Raw genomic sequence first — 25,806 nt, forward strand, 5'->3', positions numbered from 1 at the left:
AATTGTACAAAAAAAGTCCCCCTTCGGTAAGGTGGCACAAAAACATTTCCATTAGCCTAACAAATCAATTATTTTTCTTTTTTTCATGTCCCTCTCTAATTCATGTCTATATATATGTGTGTGTATATAATTTAAAATTTATCCTAATTTTAATATAAATACAAATTTTATATACTGTAGTATTCATTTAATACTGGGTGATAAACATTTTACATATTGCTATGAGCATCACAAATATTTTTAATAATTTCATGATATTAAGATAATGTTCTATGACTTAGCCATTTTTTATTACTGTACATACAAATTATTTTCAATTTTTCTGGTTACTAATGAAGATGCCATGAAGTTCGACTCTCATAGAACTTTCTCTGTATTTTGATATTTTCTTAGGTCAAATTCCCAAATATTTGACTATAATTATTTTTAAATGTACCTGATTCAGTCACTACTGAATGGGTTCAAGATACCCACAGACTGTGTCACTTTGGCATGTGGATTATTTTGAGCCAAAGGTACTTTTGAGACCCTGTAAGCTCAAGAGAAACTTTTGCCCTTCCCTTAACTACATAGAAGAATCTAAATTGAGGCTCTTTCCCAGAATAAGAGTTAATAGCAGAGATAAATTTTATTTGAGTGACCCATCTGTACGGTAGGGCAAATATCTAATTACCATACATCTGCTCTTCTTATCACCCTATGAAATACATTCCTTGTAGAGGCCACTTTTAGGCGATAGGCTTGAGCAATGAAAACTTATATAAGGCAAGAGGGCCCACAGTGACTGCCAAGCTCAATGTAAACAGGCTCATTAAGCGATCCTTGAAATGGCCATAGGCTCTAACTAACCAATGGGCTACTTATAGCCAGGTAGTTACAAAAAAGGGAAAATTCCATACGTTCCCATACTTCCTCACTCCACCCTATACCTAGAGCCCCTTACCACCACCTCCTGGTAGCCAGTTTCTCCTTTGCTGCCCTGCCCACTGCTCCCTTGTGATGTATTAAATAAACTTCTATCTCCTTTGTTCTGCCTTGGGTGAATTCTTTCACTGCCTGGCCACTAGCCCCCATCTAATCGGAAAGCACCACATTCCTTTCCTTTGAAACCCCAGACCCTTACCTTCTTCTCCTTAGTTCAGAATGACATATGTACCTCATTTTGCCTGACTGTCTTTGGAATTTCCATGTCTATGTGGATTACTCATATGCAAGCCTGTTAAATTTCATTTTTTCCTGTTAATCGGTCTCATGACAACTTGATTCTTAGTCCAGCTAGAAGGACCTTTGAGCAAACAGGAATTCTTGCCTCCAACACTACTAAAAAAAGCTTCAAGATTAGCACAATAACTTTTAAGTCCACTATCTTGAAATAAAATGATAGCCAGCTGGTTTTTAGTTGTTTTGATAGATTTCAGTGAAGCTTGGAATGCATATATGAAAACATACTGTAAGCCACATAGGTAATTAAAATATTTCCAGTAGTCACCTTAACAAAATCAAAAAATAAATAGGTAAAATCAATTTGAATAATATATTTTATTTAACTCCATATACCCAAAAGATTATTTCAACATGTAATGAATATGAATTATTATTAATGAGATATCATATATTCTTTTCTTCATAGCAAGTCTTTAAAATCTATAAATCTATTTTGTGTTTTACACTTACAAAACATCTCAATTCAGATGCTAAATTTTCATTAAAAATTCTTCTTCTTCTTCTTCCTTTTTTTTTTTTTTTTTTTTAAGTAGGTTCCATGTCTGGCATGGAGCCCAACGCAGGGCTTGAATTCACAACCCTGAGATCAAGACCCGGGCTAAAATCAAGAGTCAAGAGTTAGATGCAGGGCGCCTGGGTGGCTCAGTCAGTTAAGTGTCTGCCTTCAGCTCAGGTCATGATCCCAGCTCCTGGGATCAAGCCCCGCGTTGGGCTCTCTGCTCAGCAGGGTGTCTGCTTCTCCCTCTTCCTCTACCACTCCTCCTGCTTGTGCTCTCTCTCTCGAATAAGTAAATAAAATCTTTACAAAAATTAAAATAAAATAAAATCTTAAAAAAAAAGTTAGATGCTTAATTGACAGCCACCCAGGTGCCCCCATTAAAAATTCTTAATCTATATTTATATTATACAAAATTTATAGTTAAGGAAAAGTAAATTTGTACATTCCAATTGTTCAAAATTTACTTAAAAGTTTTCCAATAACTTGAGTATCAGTTTTTAAATTTAAATTAATAAATATTAAGTAAAATTAAAAATTCAGTTTCTTGGTTATACTAGACACATTGCAAGTGCTCAGTAGCCGATGTGTCTATTGTGTTGGGTAGCACAATTTCGATAAAGGTCTTATAACTGATTTTTCTCAGTAAGGTCTGTAATGCACAGAACCATTAATTACCTTAACATTTATTTCTTTTTAGAAGAAAAAAAAAATCTGTACTGACTTTCTTGAAAGTATTTCCCCTCCCTCCCAACAAGAAGGTTATTCAATAATCATTTGTATTCATTTGGTCAAAATAGCACATGGCGATCCAATAGATGGAGTACCAGCCTCTTCTTATAGACTTGACTAGATGATACTAAAACAAGGTTTTTGTGAATAAAATGTTCCCCTATGGAAAGGAAATGAGTTCTTTTAGAAGTTTTTTTGAGGGAGGAGGAAAAATCCAATTAACTGTTTTCATAGCACCAGCTGGTTCTTTGGAGCCAAAAGAAACAACACCTCCCAGGGGTGAACATTTAATTCACTTCCAGTCAGAAATCCAGTCACCCTGATTCCTAAGAGATCAGACTACCTGTTAAACAATATTGATGGTAATTAGGATGACAAATAACAGCAAGTAATAAGGACATGAATTCTCACCCCTGTGGCTCTTCTCTAATCTTTATTTAATTTGTCTATGTGTTTTTGGTACTAATGAGATTTTTTTTTTTTAAGATTTTATTTATTTATTTGACAGAGATAGAGACAGCCAGCGAGAGGGAACACAAGCAGGGGGAGTGGGAGAGGAAGAAGCAGGCTCATAGCAGAGGAGCCTGATGTGGGGCTCGATCCCATAACGCCGGGATCACGCCCTGAGCTGAAGGCAGACGCTTAACTGCTGTGCCACCCAGGCGCCCCAGGTACTAAAGAGATTTAAAAAAAAATCTATTTCAAGTTCAGCCTTACTTCCTATCTTATGAGAGTGTGGCATTTCATGACAGTTACATATGCTAAAAATAATAATGATAGCTTTTATTTTATTTTGAGTATTTCCATTTTTGTGTGCTTAGACACTATTACAGGCCACTATGATGGGCATTTCATAATACATTAAAGTATTTAATACTCACAACTACGGTAGAGGTTAAATGGTCATACAGTTATGATCTTAAGAGTCATTATTTTAGTTGAGGAAGTTGTCATTGAATACTATATATTTCTTTCTAAATCACTTCTTTCTGCACACACCCTACTCATTTTCCCTTCTTTCCCTCCTTCCCTCTTTCTCTCTCCCTCCCTCCTTCCTTCCTCATTTTGTACCTTCTTTCCCCACCTTCACTACTCAATCCATCACAGTGGGCTCTACTACCTCACACTGCTCTTGCTGACGTCACTAGTGACGTCCTAAGTGGCAAGCCCAAGGGGCCAGTTTATAATTCTCTCAGCAGTTGATCACTTTTTTAAAAAAAAGATTTATTTAATTGGGGGGGAGGGGCAGAAGGAGAGAGAGAGTCCTCAGCGGACTCCCCGCTGAGCACAGAGCTCAACATGGGGCTCACTCCCACCACCCTGAGATCATGAACTGAGCTGAGACCAAGAGTGGACACCTAACCCACTTTGCCCCCCGGGCGCCCCAGCAGTTGATCACTTTTAAACATTTGCCTCTCTGGATGCCTAGGGCACTCCTCTCCTGGTATCCTCCTCATTTTCTCCACACTCCTATTTCATCACCTTTGCTATGTTCCTTCTCTTCCATCTTCCCCTTAAAGATATGTGTCTCACAGAGTTTAATTAATTCATATGCATTTATTAACATATATGTGTATATACATAGGACTGCTCTGTCAGTCTGCAGACGGATCAGAAGAGAAGCCTTCTCTACCGACACTAATTTCCTAAGTGAGCTCATCTAGTCTCATGCCTTTAAGTAACATGTGTACATGGCCAGTTCAGTCTCTAGTTCTGACTGAATTCAAAACTCAGATCCAACTGTCTCCATGACATCTTCAATTGGATGTCTCCTAGGGATCCCCAATTTAATGTATGCAAACCCAATTCCTGACAGCATCCCCGCCACTAACATACAAACAAAACCAAATGTGCCTCTCCTCCTTCTCCCACCTCTGCTCCAAGTTACTGAACTGGATGAACTTTATCTCATGAATTCGTTCCCTATATCTGTTATACTATCCTAGTCTAAGACATTATTGCTTCCTGCTAGAACCAGTGCAACAACCTCTTACTTGGTCCCTGGGGTCCAGTCATGCTATGTCCTCCTACCAGTTAAATCTTAACTCTCCAGTCTTATCCCTGGTCTTTTTTCCACTCACACTATATACTTCTATTATAATATATGTTATAAATCATATATATAAACCATGACATATACTATATAACATATTATTATAATATCTATAAATATGTATATATTTAATTTTAAAATATTTCAAGTCCTCTCTTGCCCCTGGACTTTCAGATATGCCATTTTATATACATGGGAAACTCTTCCTTGACCCGTTCTCTACGCTTCTTCGCCTGAACACAGAAAGAGCACCTACACAGAAAGACCTTAGAACAGTGCCCAGTACACAGTAAGTGCTATATTCTTATTAGTATAGTAGAGACCTTCACATGCCCATTGATAATTCTCTTCACAGACTGCATAGTTTATTTAACCAGTCCTCTACTGTGGGAATTTGTTTCGATTTTCTGCTATTGTAAATCCTTGTGCATATGTTATTTCAAATATGTCTTGGATTAGCTCCCCGGAAATAGGCTCTGAGATGGGTGTGTAAAAGCCATATTACAGGTGCTCTTAAGAGCTAAATCTATAAAGGAGTAAAGAGGGTAGGATTGGATAAAGAAAGCAGCTGACTTGCAATGTGGTCACAACTGAGGCTTCCGCTGATCTACAGTAGGCTCCGGGGCTGGGAAAGCTCTTTAGAATTGTCTCAGTTTGGGGCGCCTGGGTGGCTCAGTCAGTTAAATGTCTGCCTTAGGCTCAGGTCCATGATCCCAGGGAAATGGGATTGAGCCCCGGCTCAGGCTCCATGATCAGTGGGAGTCTGCTCCTCCCTCTGTCCCTCCCTTCTGTTCGTGCTCTCTCTCAAATAAATAAATGAAATCTTAAAAAAAGAAAATTGTCCCAATTTAAGACAAGAGGTGGGCTTTTGTATCCCTACATCAGCTAGTCATTGGCCATGGACTACACGCTGGTGGGGAGTGTAACCTTGGGCAAGGCAGGTCCCTGAAGTTGAGGGCAATTCCCAGTGAAGAACACAGCTATGTCAGCAGTGAAGGTTTCCTGCAGCTTGAGAATTGGCTACATTGGCCCTAAAGATGGGACTTGGGCTCAGCACCACAGTATGCAACAGAGCACGGTTCTCAAACTTTGGGGTGCAACAGAATCACCTGATGTTAAAATATACATTGCAGAGCCCACCCCTACGGTTCCTTATTCAGTAGGTCTATAGTGGCTTAAGGTAGCCACGGAACTCACTTTTGGCAATTACATGCGAGCTATTGAATTACAAATGTAATACTCAAGAGATAGCTTCAAGCCCCGGGTGGCTCAGTCAGTTACACATGGGCCATCGGCTCAGATCATGATCCTGGAGTCCCAGGGATCAAGTTCCGAGTTGGGCTCCCTGCTCAGCAGGGAGTCTGTTTCTCCCTGTGCCCCTCATCCCACTCTGGTGCTCTCTCTTTCTCAAATAAATAAGTAAACCTTAAAAAAAAAAAAAAAAGAGATAGCTTCAATCAAACAGGAAAGGGAGCATGGTAGACTGCAATAGCCCCAAATTCATCCCATCTATAGATGCGTGCCCCTCTGCAATGTGACCTTGACATCCTTCCACCAAAAGGCGAGGTCTCCTCCTCCACCCCTTTAGTCTTCTTTGGCAAATAGAATGGGGAAAGTAATGATAACAGAGTCGTAGGCCTGGGGCTTAAGGGTGCCATGCAATGTCTACATTTCTTTCTTGGAATTGTGACTGCTATGTAAAGACGCCTGAGTTAGCCTCGTGGACAATGAGAGACCACATGGAGAGAGACGCCCAGTTAACAGCCAACATGTGAGTAGGCCCTTTTAAACTATCCAGCCTCAGTCAAGCCACCCGATGACTGTATCTACATGAGTGATCCCAGGTGAGACCAGTAGAAGAACCATCCACCTGAGTACAAGTTAAACTGCTGATCTTAAGAACCATAAGCAGGAAAAAAAATTGTTGCGTTAAGTCATTACATTTTGGGGTACTTTGTTACACAGCAATAGCTTAACGATATAAGGGGCAACACTGTAGGAGGTGGAGGAAGAACAAGATGGAAGAAACATGATGCCTGAGCTTATCTCATGGGACAGAAAGACCTGATTGTCCATTATGTGAGTGAGAAATTGACTTCTATCTGGTCTGAATCACTCATCACATACATTATTTCATTTCACTTGCATGCCACCTATGAAGTAAATACTGAGATCTTATTTTCTTTATTTTATAAGTGATGAAAAAAAAAAAAAAGAAACCTCTTCAACGTGTAAGAAAAAAAGCACTCAAGCAGCTTAGGAGCTTGTTTGGCAAGAACCTCTGGATCTGACTGATAGGATGATTTTAGCACTACATTCTGAACTGCTTTCTCCACGCAGGAAAACAACACTGCCACCACCTCATACAGCAGTGGCTATTTGAAAACACATTAATATATTCATCCAAAAGGTATTTACTGAACAATGGCTATGTGCCAGGTACCATTCTAGGCACTGGGGATACATCTTTTTTTTTTTTTTTATTAATAATTATTTTTTATTATATTGTTAGTCACCATACAGTACATCCCCGGTTTCCGATGTAAGGCTCGATGATTCATTAGTTGTGTATAACACCCAGTGCACCATGCAATATGTGCCCTCCTTACTACCCATCACCGGTCTATCCCATTCCCCCACCCCCCTCCCCTCTGTAGCCCTCAGTTTGTTTCTCATAGTCCATAGTCTCTCATGTTTCATTCCCCCTTCTGATTACCCCCCCTTTCTTTATCCCTTTCTTCCCCTACTGATCATTCTAGTTCTTATGTTCCATAGATGAGAGAAATCATATGATAGTTGTCTTTCTCTGCTTGACTTATTTCACTAAGCATTATCTCCTCCAGTGCCGTCCATGTTGTAGCAAATGTTGAGAACTCATTCTTTCTGATTGCTGAGTAATATTCCATTGTATATATGGACCACAACTTCTTAATCCAGTCATCTGTTGCAGGGCATCTCGGCTCCTTCCACGATTTAGCTATTGTGGACATTGCTGCTATGAACATTGGGGTGCATATGGCCCTTCTCTTCACTACGTCTGTATCTTTGGGGTAAACACCCAGTAGTGCAATGGCTGGATCATAGGGTAGCTCAATTTTTAACTTTTTAAGGGACCTCCACACTGTTTTCCAGAGTGGCTGTACCAACTTGCATTTGGGGATACATCATTGAGCCAAACAGAAAAAGATGTCTGGCTTTCTGGAGGTTATGTCTTAGCAAAGGGACACAGTAAACAATAAACATGATGCATAGATTAGAAGAAAATATTTGCAAATCCTATATCTCTGATAACCATATATCTGATAAGAGACTTGAACCCAGGATATAAGGAATACTTGCGATTCAATAACAAGGAAACAAATCACACAATAAAAAATAGAGAAAGGATTTGAACAGACATTTCTCCAAAGAAGGAATACAAATGGCCAACAAGGGCATGAGAAGATGTTTCATACCACTGGTCATTAGGGAAATGAAATTCAAAACCACAATGAGATATTGCTTCATACCCACTAAGATGGTTAGAATCAAATAACAATTAGTGTTAGAGATGAGAAATTGAAAGCCTCATACACTGCTGGTAGGAATATTAAATGGTGCACTCACTCCGGGAAACAACTGGGCAGTGTCTCAAATGATTCGATATAGAGTTACCATATGACCCCATAATTCCTTTCCTAGGTATATACCAAAGACAATTAAAAATATATGTCCACACATAACACAGGGTTCATAATAGCATTAGCCGTAACAGCCAAAATGTCCATGAACTGATCAGTGAATAAATGTGTTCTCTCCACGCAATGGAATAACATTCAGCAAGGAAGAGGAATGAGGTCCTGTTACATGCTACAACATAAATGAACCTTGAAAGCACGCAAAGTGAACGAAACCAACCACAAAAGGCCACATATTGCATCATTCCATTTACATGATATGTCCAGAGTAGGCAAATATATAGACACAGAAAGTAGATTAAAGGTTGTGTTAGGACGGGATGCGTGGGGAAATAGAAGGATGACAGCTGAAGTGTACAGGATTCCTTTTTGCAGTGATGAGAATGTTCTAAAATGCACTGGGGTGATAGTTGCACAACTCTAAATATACTTTAAAGTGTGTATTTAATACAGGTGATTTTTATGGTATACAAATTATACCTCAATAAAGCTGTTAAGAAACAGGAGAGAAGGTAATGGACCTAGCCATGCAGATATCTGAGGGAAGAGCATCCTGGTAGAGGGAACAGTCAGAGCAAACCCATAAGGCAGGAGATCACCTGGTGTTCAAGGAACTACAAGGAGACCAGAGTGTGGCTGGAACAGAGTGAGGGAAGAGAAGACTCATTAGAAATGAGGTCAGAGAGGAAATGACAGGCCAGCTCATGTAGGGTCTTTTAGGCCACTGTGGACACTTTGTCTTTCCAGTAAGGGAGATGGGGAGCTCTTGTGAGGTAGAGAGCAAAACAGTGACATTACCTTTGACTTACATTATAAAAGAGTAAGTCTATCTGCCATGTTGGGAAGTAGACCCTGTGGAATTGCAGGGCAAAGGTAGAGACAGGGAGGCTAGTTAGGAGGCTGGAATCCATAAAGAGGATGGCAGCTCAGACGCCATTGATAGGTAGTTACAGAGATGGTAAGTAGTTGGAATCTAGAGACATGAACTCATTCAATCCTCACAGTAACACTATGAGGTATGCAGTAACATCATTCCCATTTTACAGATGAAGAAACCGAGGCATTGTAATTTCATAGCTTCCAATGTCACACAAGGAATAGGTGTGAAGGCTGGGGTTAAACCAGGACACTCTGGGTCCAGAGTCTGTGCTCTTAATCGTCACACTAGACCACCTCTCTGAAAGCTCGTCTGTTGTCACCTGTGCCCATCAGTTCTGATATGCAAACGTGTGGAAATTTTTTTAAAGCATGCTGGCCGCAGCTGCCTGCTAGGATTCTCTTCCTGATAACAATGTTCCTGGGGATTGGTATAAATTTATACTCACACCAAAACAATTTGTTTCCAAGAAAAATGAGCCAGCATCAACAGTGAACTAGAGAGGAAAAAACAGTTGAGGCCTAAAATGAGAATGAAAAAAAAACAAGGCTGAAAAGTATGGCATTGCTCTAACAAGGAAGAAGAAAATAAATGTCAGGGGAAGGGAAACTCTGACAAGCACCACAGAGTGGAATTAAACTGTGAGCCTTTGTGAATTAAAATTTTTGGTTCTACTGAAAGCCTAGATAATGGGAGTGAAATCTCTTTTACTTCTAAAGCGTTTGAACTGAGCCATTGTGTAGCTTTTACTCATTGCTCTGATGACACGCCTTAACTGCAATCCGGTCAGCTCATTCTGGCTGCAGGCTGGCCCGTTTCCAAGTTTTGTTTTTTTTTTTTTTATAAATCCAGATTTTTGAATTGGAAGGAAATTGCATGTGATTGGTTTTTCTTTTGCTTCCTCTAAACAATAGTCTATCAAGGGATCGGAGCATTTCACTAGGATTTGTACACTGCTCTCCCTTCCTCTCCTCCCTTCCTCTCTCCTTCTTGAAATCTCTCTATTTGAAAAAGGATATCCTGTTTCCAGTTCTGCTGTGTATTTCAGCTCCTCACAATCATGTGAGATTCACTCTTTTACTGTATGTGTGCATCCCTTCCCCTCACTTCCACGCTCACCCCGTGAGGAGGTGATGGCTGGAGCAGGAGCTGTCATCTTGTAGCTGCAGAAGAATGCCAAGAGAATTCAGTGCTAACTCAGCTTAAGATGCTGAACAAACTCTGGAATCTCCTTCCTCTAGACTTACAGGAGACATAGAATGATTTCATTGCTTCAACTTAATTTTCTATTATATCAGGAGGTATCCTAAGGGATCAAGTAATGACGAATTTCACCTTTTTTCCTTCTGTCTTCCAACTTTTCTCCAGTGTTGAGCCAAGAGAGGGATGGGATGCGGACAGAGGATGGTTCCACCTCCACCTAGCCCTCACCTGGTGCCCAGCCATAGTGGGTCTAAATTTCTCCACATCTGGATTCTTCCTCCCACCACCCACCGCCACCATTTTCTCTCTCTCTCTCTTTGAGCAATCAAACCCTGTCTTGACTCCAGTGAGATCAGAAAACAAAGAACTTTGTGGGAATCAGGAACCACTTTCCAAAAGAAGGCCTACAATTTCTGACTGTGGTCTGTGTCATAAAGGAATGGCAGGAGGTCAGTGTAACAGCAACTTCCCACTGACTAGTCTCCAATCTCCCTTCTTTATGGAAGTTTCTAGTTTTGTAAGATACCGTGTATTATTTTGTCATTTATTTCCTTGGCTTAACTTGTTTAAAGATTACCCCCAATTCAAAAGCAATTCAAAAAGCAGTACATTTTTGTCAGTGACACGTATTTTTTAAAGTTTGGGTGGCAAAACATAAATATCTTGTCTTCTCTTACATACACAATGTGTTTTAAGACTTGAGCTTTGCATACACCATTGGTTATCTGTTTCTACAGCACTGTCATAAATTCAGCTCAGCCGAATTCCCTGCTTTCCCCATGCTCTTTCTTCACTGTGACATTATCCCGCCATGAGTGATGGAAGCACCGAACAATCTGCTGGCAGAGTTAAAAATTGTATTTGGGAAACCTAACTTATTTGTGATAAAAAAACAAAAAACTTTAGTATGCCTACTAAAGCAATCCTGATTCTCAATCAAGACCAGCTTGTGTTGCTATTGCCTTTTTGAGCCCTTTTTATGAGTTTGAATGAACTTAGAATCTATCTCAGACACAGGAGCAGAACACACTTTATGTTTCTGCAGAGTTGTTTTTCATCACAAACTAATAAGCAGCAGACAAAACTCTCTGTGGAGTCTGCTCACCACATCAGATCTCCACTGTATCACCGCTTAGAAAATTAAAATATAGGAGGGCCAAGAAACCAGGCACATCCATGGAAAAATGGCAACCTCTATGACAAGGCTGTCATGTGCGATTGCTGACAGGGTCTCTCTCCTCAGAAATAAAAGGGTGATGTGACACTGCGAGAGAAGCACTGACAATTTTCTTCAGGGAGGTGACAGTGCTCAGCTATCTCCTTTGCATTTGTTTGAGAAAGGAATTTAAATTCAAACCAGATATGAATATTTCTGAATTGATTTAAATTGAAAAATAGCATTAGGTCTTTTTCTTCTTTGGACATTTCAGTCTTTGTTTGCATGTTGATAGAAGTTGTCCTCCGGAGACACCGAATTCAGCCCCCGTGGAACATAGCAGTGAGTCTCTACAGCGTATCTGCCCGGGGCTTGTTCCAAAGCCTTTGCTGGTTGTTTTACTGTCATACACCACCCGCAATCTCCCAATAAGGCTGAGTACCATGTAAATGACTTTCCAAAACCAGCAGGCTTATTTCAAACCCTCTTCAAGGTGGTTTGCATTGGAAAAGCAGAGAAGATTTGATCAAAAACACTGTGCATGACCTTGAGGGCAGTGTCAAAAGTTTACAACTCAAGACTCCCAAGACAGGACCATTTCACGTGGTCAGAGGGGCAGATGAGAAAGAAAGGAAGCCAGGGTTGTAGGGAGGCAGTGTGACATGGCTCGGGCCCCTGATCATTGGCTTAGCAGCTATGGGACTGTGGCAGACACACCCTAAAGTCACCACCAATGAATCGCATCCTTGTCTAATCCCCTCCCCTCGAGGGCAGGTGGAATCTAGGACCTGCTTCTAACCTATTACATATGGCAAATGTGACGGGATGTCATGATTGCGATCTTGTTACATTGCATAGCAAAGATGAGGTGATGTCACTGCCATGATTATGTTACCTTATATAAGACCCATCTTAGTAGACTGCAGCGAGAGCTTATTCTTCTAGCCTTGAAAAAACAAATAGCCGCATGAACTGTTTATACAGCAGGCCATGTGGCCAGGGAACTGTGGGTGGCCTTGAGTGAGGGTGGCCCTAAGCTGAGAGCCAGTAAGAAGCTAGGGCCCTCAGTCGCACAGCTACAAGGAAATGAATTTCACCAACAATGTGAGTGAGCTTGGAAGTGGATTCTTCCCCTGCCAAGCATCTAGACAGGAATGCAGCCCACCTGACAGCTTGTTGCAGCCTTGTGAGACCCTGAGCAGAAAATCAAGCCATGTTGTGCCCAGACACCTCCCACAGCAACTTTGAGGTAATTAATGTGTATTATTTTAAGGCACTGAGTTTGTGGTAATTTGCTACACAGCAATAAAAAGTTAATACGGTAATCCAGAATAAGTTTGGTTTCTTTCTCTAAGTCTTAGTTTCTTCATCTTTAAAATAGGGATGACAATACCTACTTACAGGTAGGTTTAATCATCAAATGAAATAATAGCTCTGGCTAAAATAGTGGGTATTTTATTATACTATTAGTAATCTTGTTATTTTTCTAGGTACATGGTCCTACTAGACACACCACATAGCCGGGCAGGCATTTAGAGGAAATGGCCTTGGGGCACCTGGCTGGCTTAGTTCGTAGAACATGCAACTCTTGATCTTGGAGTCCTGAGTTTGAGCTCCATGTTGGGTGTAGAGATTACTTGAAAAATAAAACTGAAAAATAAATAGGGGAAGTGGCCTTACTCCTGGAGCCAACCACAGAAGTACGGCAAAGGGCAAAGCATGGTAGGCCAAAACATCCAACAGCCAATGGTCAGCACTGAAAATCCAAGAGGAAAGGGTTGAGTTCTATCTAATGGGCGGGTAAGATACTGAATCAGAATTCCATCAATGAGTGATGCTGAAAAATCTGGTAGGCAGGCAGTTATGTGAGCAGTGGTCAGACCAGAGCAGGATAATGAGACCCACAGCGCTAGCTGGATTTCGGGAGGTGAAGTCGCTCCTGGGCCCAGGGAAATTAATGCATGAATAAAGGGAAACACTGCCAGTTGTCCTGATTCTGCTTCCCCTGAGGCTGATAGAGTGGTCTACTACATCTTTTTCTGATCATATACTCTGTCCCCAGCAATAGGCTAGGCATAGACGATGCCAAGAGCAGTGGGAGTGCCCAGGCTAGTGACCACAAGTTAGACTTTAAGACCAACATTGGAGTTCTGGGTTCAGAACTGGGATTCCAAAATCTATAGGGCAACCAATGCCAAGCTCCAGCATCTGTGGGCTGCAGTGGGGGCTCTCAGCCTGCCTTATACATCCTTGGCTGTCTGACACCTGGGTCAATAGGTTGAGCTTTCCGGTGGAGCATGAATAACCTCCCTACAGAAGGCAGGTGAGAACTAAAGCCAAGGGAATGAAGCAGGACCTTGGCACCGCATCATAAACCACCTGGAAGCTCCCAACAAAGCTGGGAAGTGTGTTAGTGATATTCGAAGACAAGGCAGACTTATTTTAAATTAAGTGGGCTCACGACCCACTCCTTTGCTATGCTAGTGTGGGAAGAGCGGGTACACTCTGCACCTTACTATTGAAGCTGTAGAGGCTTGGGTGGTTGGTCATTCAGAATATCAGAAAATATCAAAATTCAGAAACTCAAAAATCAAACATTAGTGGGACTAGAAGCTTTGGCTACTATTTCCTCGTCGTTAGATGTCTACAGTAATGCTATCTTGAGGGGTTTGTCAACACATTTCATTGAGAAAACAGAAAGTGATACTGATAATTACCTTGACAATTTGGGAGGCAGAGTGCCCCTCACAAACTTACCTGCTCTGGGCAACCTGACGTCCACTGTCTCATTAGCACCAGCTTCGTGAAGGGTTCCTTCTTTTTCCTGGCTTTCCCTCTTTCTGATGGATGAAGGGCAGCACAGTAAAGCATGGTGGTGAAGAGCCCCAGCCTCTGCAGACAGATATGCAGGATTAACGCAGCTGCCCTGCTCCTGCACAATTTACTTAACCTCTTTGAACTTGGAATCAGGCCAGTAGAAGTATGTCAGTTAAAGCTTTCATCACAGGCCCGAACATAGGGAGTCCTCATTAATGACGGTTGTTGTTGTTAATATTATTATTATTACAGTTATTTCTTTGTACCTCGATTTGTTTATTGTGCAGTCATTAATGTCTGTAGGATAGTATGGAACAAATGACACCCAGGTAGGGGACTCCTAGAAGCTTAATTCAGGGAAGCAAAATTGTTTATAAATATACCCTAGCCCAGAAGTTGGCAAGTTTTCTCTATAAAGAGCAAGATAGTAAATGTTCTAGGCTTGCAGGCCACATGATATGCAGTGCATTTACTCAACGTTGCTGACAGTAGCTTCAAAGCAGCCTTAGATAATACATGAGCAAATGGGCATGGCTGTGTGCCAATGAAATGTTATTTACAAAAGGATTGGCTGGCAGGATGTGAGCCATGGTTTGCCAACCCCTGCTCTAGACCTTTGCCCATGCACAACAAGGTATTCCTAAACAGAACTCTAAAGGGAAGGGCACGTGGTCGAGAGGGCACGATGGCATTTTAGTCTTGATTTTGCCCTCTCCCGACAGTAGCGTTATAGGAATATTACTTAGCTCCCCCATGCCTCAGTTTCTTCCTCCACAAAACCTAGGGAATTGCACCGCCCATGAAGAGTTATTGAGGATAAATGACCCGAAGTATATAAAAGATAGTTGAGTAAAAGATAACACATGTAAACAAGATACGTGTGTGTGGTTCAGGTTTCTCACATGACCTTACTTCTTCTTTTTTTTTTTTTATTTTAATGTTTTTTTATTATGTTAGTCACCATACAGTACATCCCTGATTTCGATGATTCATTAGTTGCGTATAACACCCAGTGCACCATGCAATACGTGCCCTCCTTACTACCCATCACCAGTCTATCCCATTCCTCCCCACTCCACTCTGAAGCTCTCAGTTTGTTTCTCAGAGTCCATAGTCTCTCATGCTTCATTCTCCCTTCTGATTACCCCCCCTTTCTTTATCCCTTTCTTCCCCTACCGATCTTCCTAGTTCTAATGTTCCATAGATGAGAGAAATCATGATAATTGTCTTTCTCTGCTTGACTTATTTCACTTAGCATTATCTCCTCCAGTGCCGTCCATGTTGCAGCAAATGTTGAGAATTCGTTCTGATAGCTGAGTAATATTCCATTGTATATACGGACCACAGCTTCTTAATCCAGTCACATGACCTTACTTTTACCAGTCTGATTAGACTGTGAACTTGTTGAAGGCTGAACGCTTATCATCTATTGCCTTTATTTCTCTCCGCCTCCTCTCTAGGTTGTAGAAAAGCGCTCTGTACAAAGCAGGACATTGCCTGTATTTAAACTTCTGTCATTCTCTAAATTCTTAGTTGCGGGCAGTAGAAACCAATGCAAAGTGAAACAGAAAATACGTTTCTTGGAGGCACATGCTCAGGTCAGGGGAGCTAGGTTGGGGGCGGTTGGGGACCCAGGTTATGTTTGCACCACTGCTGTTAGGCTGCTACCACTGACTCCTCTGTTCCTGCATCCCGACAGCACCCTCAAGGGCAACTCTCCACAGTTTCTGCATTTTGTTTTACTCCTGGAGGATTAGAAGTCTGTAAGGAATTGAATGTTTAGTCATATACCAAAATTTTGCCTCCCAGTGTGATGGTAGGAGATGAGGCCTTTGGCATGTGATTAGCTCATGAGGGTGGAGCCCTCCTGAATGGGAGAGGGTGCCCTGATAAATGGCACCCCAAGAGCTCTCCCACCCACTTCCCACCTTGTGAGGACACAAGAAGATGGTAGTCTGCAACCCAGAAGAGGGTTCTCCCTGGAACCCAAGCATGCTGGCACCTTGATCTTGGACTTTTCGCCTCCAGAACTGTGAGAAATAAACACGTTGTTTATAAGTTACCTAGTCTATGGTTCTTTGCTCTAGCAGCCCAAACTGACAAGAGAAAATCCCAGGCAGGAATCCCTGAATGGGGGAGGCCAGATCACTACCAATACCTTGGCTACAAGGAGGCAAGGAAAGAAAATCAGCTCTTTTGGTCTCTGGAGTGAGAACATTTTACCAAGTCACTTAATGATGTCGAGCCCTCCAAATACAAAAGATGGGGGGGGGGCGCGTGGCTGGAAGCCAGAAGAAAGGCAAATGTCTACTATACTGATCACCCGCTAACCCGAGCCACTCGTTTGTGGAGAACTTCTGAATCACAACATGGTCTACCTCCACAGTGACTTTCAGGTTGCTTGCCTATCAGCTAGGTGATAGGATGAACTAATCCCTCCAAGCCCTGGCCTTTGGTTCCCTACAGCAGATACACCAGTGCTCCCTTCATCTCTCCTCACTTCTGTGTGTGGCAGTCTGCTTTCCAACAGCCAGAACTTACAACTTCGTCAGAAGGCTGCTCTTGGGCTGCTGGAACCCATTTTGCCTGCATGCAAGGCTGGCCAAAGTACCTGGGTAATTTGAAACCCATTAGAGGCATCCCTTAATCAATGACAGTGGGCGTGAATGTATAAACATCCCAGCTCCCTTGCCCCTGGAGTAGGATCATAATGAAGTATGCGTTTTACACCATTTTCCAAAACTTTTCCACAGGATTGAACTTCAATTGCACATTATGGTAGTTGCCTAAATAGTGTACCCTTTATATACTGCCTTTTCTTCCTTACTGGACAAACACACACACACACACTTCTGCCCACATCATCCACCGTCACAAAATAACTGTGTGCACTCAATTTTTCTCACAGCTTTGCTTCTGGGAGAAGCCCTAACATATCTGTATATCTAAATGTTGGCATACTATTTTTCAAACATATCAAGAATGTTAAGATGACTTTCCCCACAAAGTTCTGTAATTCACAAGAATAATTGCATATACCTAGCCAGGCAAATATGAGAGGAAGAAAGCACTATTTTTTCCCACTGTGAAAGAATCAGTATTGGAGTTCTATGTTTGTATGAAATCTGCCCCTTGATGAAAATGCTGATGCTACAAAGAAAGAAAGAAAGATAGGAAGGAGGAAAGAGAAAGAAAAACAATCATTATTCAGGAGAATCAGAAGTACATAAAGGATGGGCCTTGGACTTCTGGAGGATGATAAGGAAAATTGCTTTGAGGCAACAGGGTAAGAGGAGAGCTCCCTATACTCTGGAAAAATGAGATATAAGAAGCAAATGAGAAAGGCTGTAAATCACTGGGTAATCAAAGCAAAAGCTATTCTGCAGGGCCCTGCAGAAAGCTATCAGAAAAAGCAAAGTCGGGTCAACTCCCCGTGACTGAAAAAAACACAAAACTGTCAAGTCTTGAAACTGAAGGGACTCATCTTGATACTTCTGATGGCATTCATAGTTTTAGTAGCTGCTGTTCTCTTCTGGGAATTGGGAAGAGGAGGCTCGTGTTGGATGTTCTCGTACAAAGAGGAAGATAACATGAACATATTTTTTCTCTCCGCTGCATCCTGAAAATTGAATTGCGATGATAAAGATCAGGCAATTGTGCTGAAGCACTGAACTCTTTATGAAATAATAGCTCAAGTGCCTAACTCTAATCTTGTTTCTCTCTTTGTTGGGTAAAGGAAGGATTTGACTATCACCTGCCTGAACAGGTAGGAAGATGAAGTGTCAGTCACTATATGCCCTGTGGTCAAAGTTCTCTCTAGCAAAGCAAGCCAGCTAGGCAATCATTCTAATAGGAAAGGGCAAAGGTGACCATGGGTCCAGAAGAAAGAAAATCCTTGAGGCTGAAGGAGGGTTAAAAATAGAAGTGGAGGGGTACCTGGGTGGCTTAGTCAGTTAAGCGTCCAAATCTTGATCTCAGCTTGGGTCTTGATCTCAGGGTTGTGAGCTCAAGCCCTACACTGGGCTCCATGCTGGGTGTGGAGTCTACTTGAAAGATGGATGAAGGAAGGAAGGAAGGAAGGAAGGAAGGAAGGAAGGAAGGAAGGAAGGAAGGAAGGAAGGAAGGAAGGAAGAAGGAAGGGAGGGAGGAAGGAAAGAAGGAATGAAAGAAGGAAGGGAAAGAAGCCGAGAAGAGGTAAGGAATTGACTGGTTGTGGAAATAAAATGCAACAAAACAACAGATGGACTCTAGTTCTTACCCAAAATGACTTAGGAAGGAAAAAAGCTTAGAATTAAGTTTGAGGGAGCAATCCTAAAAGTTGTTGATGTCCCACCATCCTACAGAAGAAAAAGTACATGAATTTGGGAAGCAGAGACAACCTGGTTAATATAGGATATTCTGGCTAACGTGTATTTGTTTGTGGACTTAGAGCTGAATAGTGTCATTGTCATCAACTACAAAGAAGATTCCAGATTAGAAGAATGAGCTATAGGGAGTTCCCACAGTAGTTCCAGTAGCTGACACATGCTGGGCTGACTACAGATTGGTTTTCCCACTGATAATACTATGGTTTTCTTCCCTGAATTTCACAGCTGAGGCCTTGTTATTCCCTTTTTATGGAGCAGAGAACAGATAGCCCATCTTGAATCTTCTTGAATGCCAAGAAGTTTTTGCAGTAAGGGATGTGGTCCAGGTGGCCCAACTCTTATCAGCTCATCTAGGGTGGCAGGCAGCAAATATTTTTTTCAGAGTACTTATTTGCAGTGATCTTGAAAGCATAGCTGATTCTCTCCCCAGGCTGGTCACTTCTGTATCTGAAATGCAAGGCATGATTTCTCCCAAAGTTTAGCTGGAGTGGTTTCACATAGTGATCCTGGACAATGCATGCACAGGCATGCAAATGCAATGAAAACCACACTAAGTTATTCATAACTGTAGGCATGAGCAGGTAACAGATGTGAAGTGAATGGGTTCCTGAACATTTCTTTACTTAATCTTTAAAAACTGAGTTCTGAACTTTCTATGTATAATATTAAAGTCAAATGTGTCTTCCATTTTGAACTTAATGCAGTGTTTATCAAATATTATACTGACTTGAATGTGCAGTTACTCAATAATTACTCAAAGAATTGCATATACTTGATAATTCTGAAGAATTATTTACTTAATCAAATACTTGGAAGTTTGAAGAGACATCAAAATGTTCAAAATATCAAATGTCGGTGTTAAAGCTCTAATGACACTTAAGGAAGATATCAAATATATCACAGACTGAAAAGTACCAGTGATAAGGAAGATGGATAAGCCTGGAGAAAAAGATGGTTGGAGAAGAAATGAAGAGTGAACACAAATCCCTCTGAGAATGTTCATATTAACCTGATTGTCTTTGCTGCCCAAAGTCATGTACTCTGCTTTTTATAGGATGCACTGCTTACCCAAACTTGATTCTAGGTGTTTTTACCTTTTCTAAATTCATTTTGGGTAAGAGGCAGAGTCCATCCATAGATAACCAAATTTGAATTTCAACAATCAACAAGCAGTAATCAATGCAGGTGCAATTAATGTTAGGACATAGCCATAACTGGGAAGGCTCTAATGGACTTGTTCCTTTTTCAACAGCACTCCCTTTTAGTTCAGTTTGATACAAATACCCCTGTCATATTCAAAACAGGACACTAGCCCATTACTTTAGCCCTTTCATAACCATTAGCAAATTATAGGGGGAAAAAACCCCACTTTGACAGAGTCTGCTTATACATTCTGAACTCTATGATGCTCACTCAAAGCAGTCAACCACTGGTCTCTTTAAGTTTTGTTATCTAAGAATACAATTGTTTATTAAATGTACAATTAATCTTAGGGATCAGAAGATATAATATGTGAATATGTTAGTTTTCTGTTGTTGCATAACAAATTGCCACAAATTCAGTGGATTAAAATAATACACATTTCTGTGGCATCTGGGTGGCTCAGTCAGTTGAGTGTCTGCCTTTGGCTTGGGTCATGATCCTGGGGTCTTGGGATCGAATCTGACATAAGGTTCCTTGCTCAGCAGGGAGTCTGCATCTCCTTCTATCCCTCCCCTTGGTCGTGCTTTCTCTCTCTCTTTCTCAAATAAATAAATAAAAATCTTTAAAAATTAAAAAAACAAAAACCCCACACATTTCTTACCTCAATTTCTGTGCATCAGGAGTTTATGCACAACTTAACTAGGTCCCTTGCTCAGGATCTCACAAGGCTGCACTGAAGGTGTTAGGTGAGGCTGTGGTCTCATCTAGAGGCTCAACTGGGGAAGACTCCACTTCCAATCAATGTTGACAGAATTTATTTACTTGTGGTTGTTAAGGCAGAGGGCCCTAGCTTCTCACTGCCTGTTGACTGAAGGATGCCCTCAACTCCCAGAGGCTGTCTGAAGATCCTTGCCACATGTGCTTTCCAACATGGCCATTTACTTTATCAAGCCAACAAGAAGAGTTCCTAGAGTAAGTCTGCTGGCCAGACAAAGGCTCATGTAGCATAATGTAATCATGGCAGTGACATCTCATTGCCTTGACCACATCCTATTGGTCAGAAGCAAATCTTGGGTCTCATTTCCACTCAAGGGAAGAAGATTATACAAGATTATACAAGGGTGAACACACTTAGGCAAGGAGACTTATATTGTGGAGGGCCACCTTAGAGTCTGTCTGCATAGTAAATACTCAATTACTAAATATCAAGATCTTCTGAAAGGATATATACTCCTCTCAGGGGTTAAGTAAGGACTCCTGATTGCCATGGACCCAAGCAGCAATGACCGTTCTCCTGTAATGCACTCCTATACCTTGCAGCCTGTATTTCCAGTCCAACTTGGAAAGGATCCACCTTCTCAGGCATCAGTATCTGCAAATGCTGGAGCAGCAGCAACCAAGCCATCCTTTGGAGGGCATCTCAGCAAACATGAGAAGGACCTAAGAGGCTTCCCTACTCTCTGTGCTTGAAACTGCACATGTAGCAAAAGCCTTTCTATAAAAACCAAACCCTAGTTTTATGCAAGCAGAAAACAAAACAATCAAACAGCTAAAAAGAACAAAGTCTTCTGTTGGTTTGTAATATAGACATATTATGGCATCAACTTATTTTGTTTTTACCTCTTTTTCTTCAAAAAAACATTTTTTTCTCATCTTTTCATGGAAAGTTTCCATACAAGAGCTTCATGACTGCTTTACACAGACCCAGCTCCAACCTTGTTTTATCCTTGAAAACATCCTCAAGTGCCAAGCAAACCAACAATGCGAAGTAGGGAAAGACTAGTCCCAACAATATCAAGATTGCTAATGAAAAAGACTCGACTGGCTGCAAGTGCCTGAGATTTCTGAATGTCACCATTATGTGGTTTGTGCTTCAGTGCCCTGAAGTAATGGCACTTTAATCTCAGGTCCACCCATCACTGTCTGAAGAGGGAAAAAAAGTTAAAGATATAAAATACTGAGGAAAGGTGAGAGTATTGCCTCATTACCCATAAAATATGGTTTTATTTCAATGCTACGATATAATTCTTTTTCCTTCCAGTACTAAGAGTTATTTCATCTTGTGCACTCAAACTTTTATTTCATGGCTTAATGTGAGCAAATCTCATTTTACTTTGAAATTCTTGTTTTTGTCAAACTGGTTTCTCTGTAAATAATGGGTTTTCTTACTCCTTCTGAAATGCAGTTATTGTCTAGAATAGAGACTCTGCAGTGTCCTGGTGTTCTGCAGAGGGAAATGCACAGACAGCAGCAGATATAGCCCGGAATGTATTAAAGTCTGAATAGCAAACATCCTGAGGCATATAATGGGTCAGGTATGAGATAATTAAATACTACTGTACGCATACATTTGTGTTTACTTGACACCTTTGTAACAGTTGGCACAATTGACAACCTTCTTCTAAAACAAAGAACAAACAGGGGCACCTGGTGGCTCAGTAGGTTCAGCCTCTGCCTTCTGCTTAGGTCATGATCCCAAGTCCTGCATCAGGCTCCCTGCTCAGCAGGGAGTCTGCTTCTCCCTTTGCCTCTCTCTCCCCCACTCATGCTCTCTCTCGTACTGTTTCTCTCAAATAAATAAATAAAATCTTTTAAAAAATAAATACATAAAGTAAAATAAAACAAAGAACAAACAAAAATCTCTCTTTTATCCTGGAACACTATACATCACTTATCCCATCCTGTTGTACTTAACAGTACTGTCTTTTTAAAAATCTACCTCTAATCCCTTAAATTTTTTTTCAGGTTGTATCTATGGTTTTTACCAGTACTTAAATCCTGGCTCTGCTATACATAAGCCATGCAAACCAGTCCATATGTTTAATCTCAGTGAGCCTCAGTTGCCCCACCTATAAGATGGGGCTGATGACATTATCTACTTAACTGTGTTGTGATGATTAAATTGAGAGTCTACATAAAGAACCATCCTAGCCAGGGCTTAGCTGATGGAAGTCCTCTTGTATTCTCTTATTTTCACCTGCTATCCCCCTCAGAGACCTCAGAGACCTGTGGGGGGGAGCCTGCAGCTTTAACAACCACTGCATGTGGATAATGCCCCAACTGAAATAGTCAACCTTATCTCACCTGGGTGCGACCCTTTTATCTTCAACTTTATGGTGGGCATTTTTTTCTGACAATTCAGCTGCCCCTCCACAACAGTGTCTCTGAAATCAATCTTAACATCCTATGCTCCTTGAAAAAAAAGACCCTGGAAAACATTTGGTAATTCCTCAAAAAGTTAAACATAGAGTTACTGTATGACCCATCAGTTCCACTTTTGGGTATATATCCAAGAGAACTGAAAACCTATATCCACACACTTATATATGCATGTTCGTAGCAGTAATTGGGAAAGAGCCCAAATGTCCATCAACTGATGAACGGATGAATGAACTGAGATGTATCCATACAATGAAGTAATATTCAGCCATACAGAGGAATGGAATACTGGTACATGCTACAACATAGATAAACCTTGAAAACATGCTAAGTGAAAGAAACCTGACCTCGTGTTCATGTATGATGATTCCATTTATACGAAAAATCTGGAATAGGAAAGCCCACAGAGGCAGAGAGTAGATTCATGGTTGTCAGGGCCTATAGGGGATAGAAGAATTATGAGGTGATGGATAATGGGTGCAAGGTTACTTTTTGGGGTGATGGAAATGTTCTGGAATTAGATAGTGCTGATGGTTGCACAACATTGTGAACATGCTAAAAACCACTGAGATGTATACTTTAAGAATGTTAAGATGATGAATTTTATGCTGTGTGAATTTTATCTCAATTTTAAAAGTGACTTCTGTGGATAGAGCAGTGACACTAGTCTATGAAGGCAAGGGGAATTGAGCCAGAGACACAGAGGGGGATCTTTGATCTTTAGCAACCCAAGGCACTCATTAACAACACCAGAACAAAGTCTTGAGGGGATGTCATTGTAATCGTATCCAAGTAGTATTCAGAATCTGACCCCCAAGGCTCAACCAGGTGGGTCATTTATGCAGCTTTGCTGAAATATATTCATAACCAGACCTAAAGACCAAAAATGGGGGTGGAAACTGAAGAGTGAACATAGCCAAAGGAAGCAGTTGAAATGGAAAAAAAGTTCCCCAGGGGACTCATTTATTATATTCTTTATTGCCGGGTTCAACTGGAAGGGCAATAAGTCATCTGCTCTGAATACATTTACTATTTCCGATGTATTTTCTATTTATGTCATTCTCTTTCTCCCTGCTTTTTCCTACTTCATCAAAAGTTTGACTGTCAAGGCAAATAGGAGTTCTGGAGCTTCACAATGTTTCACAAATAAAGCAAAACCCAGTCCTCATAAGGACTCAGCTCGAAGTCCGTTTCTTTGAAGGTAACTTGTCAGATGACCTGATTAAAGGTGATGAGAAGATTTCAGGGAGTTTTGAAGACATGCTGTACTGCTTCTCACCAAAATTTTATTAATTTTCTGATATGGGAAAAGTTCCCATGCAAAGGACCTGGGAGAAAAACATTCCCAAATCGCCCCCTCAGACTGTGGAGCAGATCTTAATAGCTACTAAGTGAAGGAGTCCATGTGTTCCCACAGATGGCTGTTGAAAAATGAATCATGTTTATCAATTTCAGAAAACAGAAAGAAAAGAACAAGGAGTATAGAACCTCATGATTCAGCCAGGCCTCATTCAGAGTCTCATGAATGGTCAAAGTGAAATAATTTGGACTTAGCTGGCTCCGCCCACATTCTTCCCTCCCCATCCTCAACTTTCATAATGAACAGTGTTTCTAAAAGGGCAGCCACTACCATCTGATCCTCTGTTGTACACCCATAGTCTGAAAATGATTAGGAAACGCTGATGCATCCTACCTATAACAAAGCACCACAAACTGAGTGGTTTAAACAACAGAAATTTTTTGCCTCATGTTCCAGAGGCTAGAAGTCCACAATCAAGGTGTCAGCAAGGTTGACTCCTCGTGAGGGCAGTGAGGGCCGGGTTTGTTCCAGGCCCCTCTCACTGGCTTGTATATGGCCATCTTCTCCTTGTGTCTCTCTGCAGCATCTCCCCTCTATCTTTGTCTTTGTGTCCAAACTTCCCCTTTTTATAAGAACGCTCATTATATTGGATTTGGGTCAACCCTTAATGATCACGTTGTAACTTGATTACCTCTGCAAAAACCCTATCTCCAAAAAAGGTCACACACTGAGACACCAGAGGTTAGGACTCCAACATCTCTTTTTGTGGGGGACACAATTCAACCCATAATACTGGTCTAGGCAACTTAAGGAAGAGCTGAGGGAGAGGCCCTTTCTCTTACCACCTAGGTAATCCTTTGTTGGAGTTCTTCCTAGGGGAGTTTGGTTCTGGGCCAATCAGGAATGACTAGGACCAGGGGCTATATAGGGTTGTTCAAGAAGAAAAGCCTGCGGGGAACAGGGGATAAAAAGATGTGTGGAATTACCAGGAGTCTTGAGGACAAAGCTACAACTAGAGGACCTGGAGTCCCTCCAAACTGACTAAGATAGGCAAAGAACAGTGTCTAGCAAGAATTGGTTGACGAGAAAAGAGATGCAGAAGACCAAGCTGGGCACAAATACAAGATAATTCAAGGTGGAATTATATCAGCTAGGAAGTCTCAAATGTAAACAACAGAAATGCACTCCAGCTGACTTAAAGAGAAAACAAATTCATTATGAGAATATTGGGAATACAAGGAAACTTTAGGGGAGAATCATAGGTTCACTATCTTGCTTGCGGTGCTGGTTTTATGGGTATACGCATATGCCAACATTGATCAAATTGTACACTTTAATATGTATTTTATTGTATGTCAGTTGTACCTCAACACAATTTTTTTAAAGGATATTGAAAATTTCTGTACACTGATACTGGAAGTATAAATTTATATAGTCCCTTTGGAAAACATTTGGCAGTGTCTATAAAAACTGAACAAATGCATATCCTATGACCTATCATTTCCACTCCTAAGTAACCACCCGGTAGAAATGCACACAAATCTTCATCAAAAACATGTAAAACAATGCTCATAGCAGCACTTCTCATATTAAAAATGTAAA

The 25,806-nt window shown here is 41.1% G+C and overlaps 1 long non-coding RNA gene across 1 annotated transcript in view; it reads right to left on the bottom strand.

Annotated features, from left to right (window-relative positions):
• The window catches only part of LOC148108397 (uncharacterized), a 122,203-nt gene that overhangs the window by 49,364 nt on the left and 47,033 nt on the right, over positions 1–25,806 (bottom strand). The window contains exon 3 of the long non-coding RNA XR_015727865.1: positions 14,176–14,310. This is a non-coding gene — a long non-coding RNA (uncharacterized LOC148108397). The remainder of the gene's footprint in view (positions 1–14,175; positions 14,311–25,806) is intronic.

Source organism: Ursus americanus, chromosome 20, assembly GCF_024610735.1.
Source record: "Ursus americanus isolate L20-20 chromosome 20, mUrsAme1.1.p, whole genome shotgun sequence".
In the NCBI taxonomy this organism is placed as follows: domain Eukaryota; kingdom Metazoa; phylum Chordata; class Mammalia; order Carnivora; family Ursidae; genus Ursus; species Ursus americanus.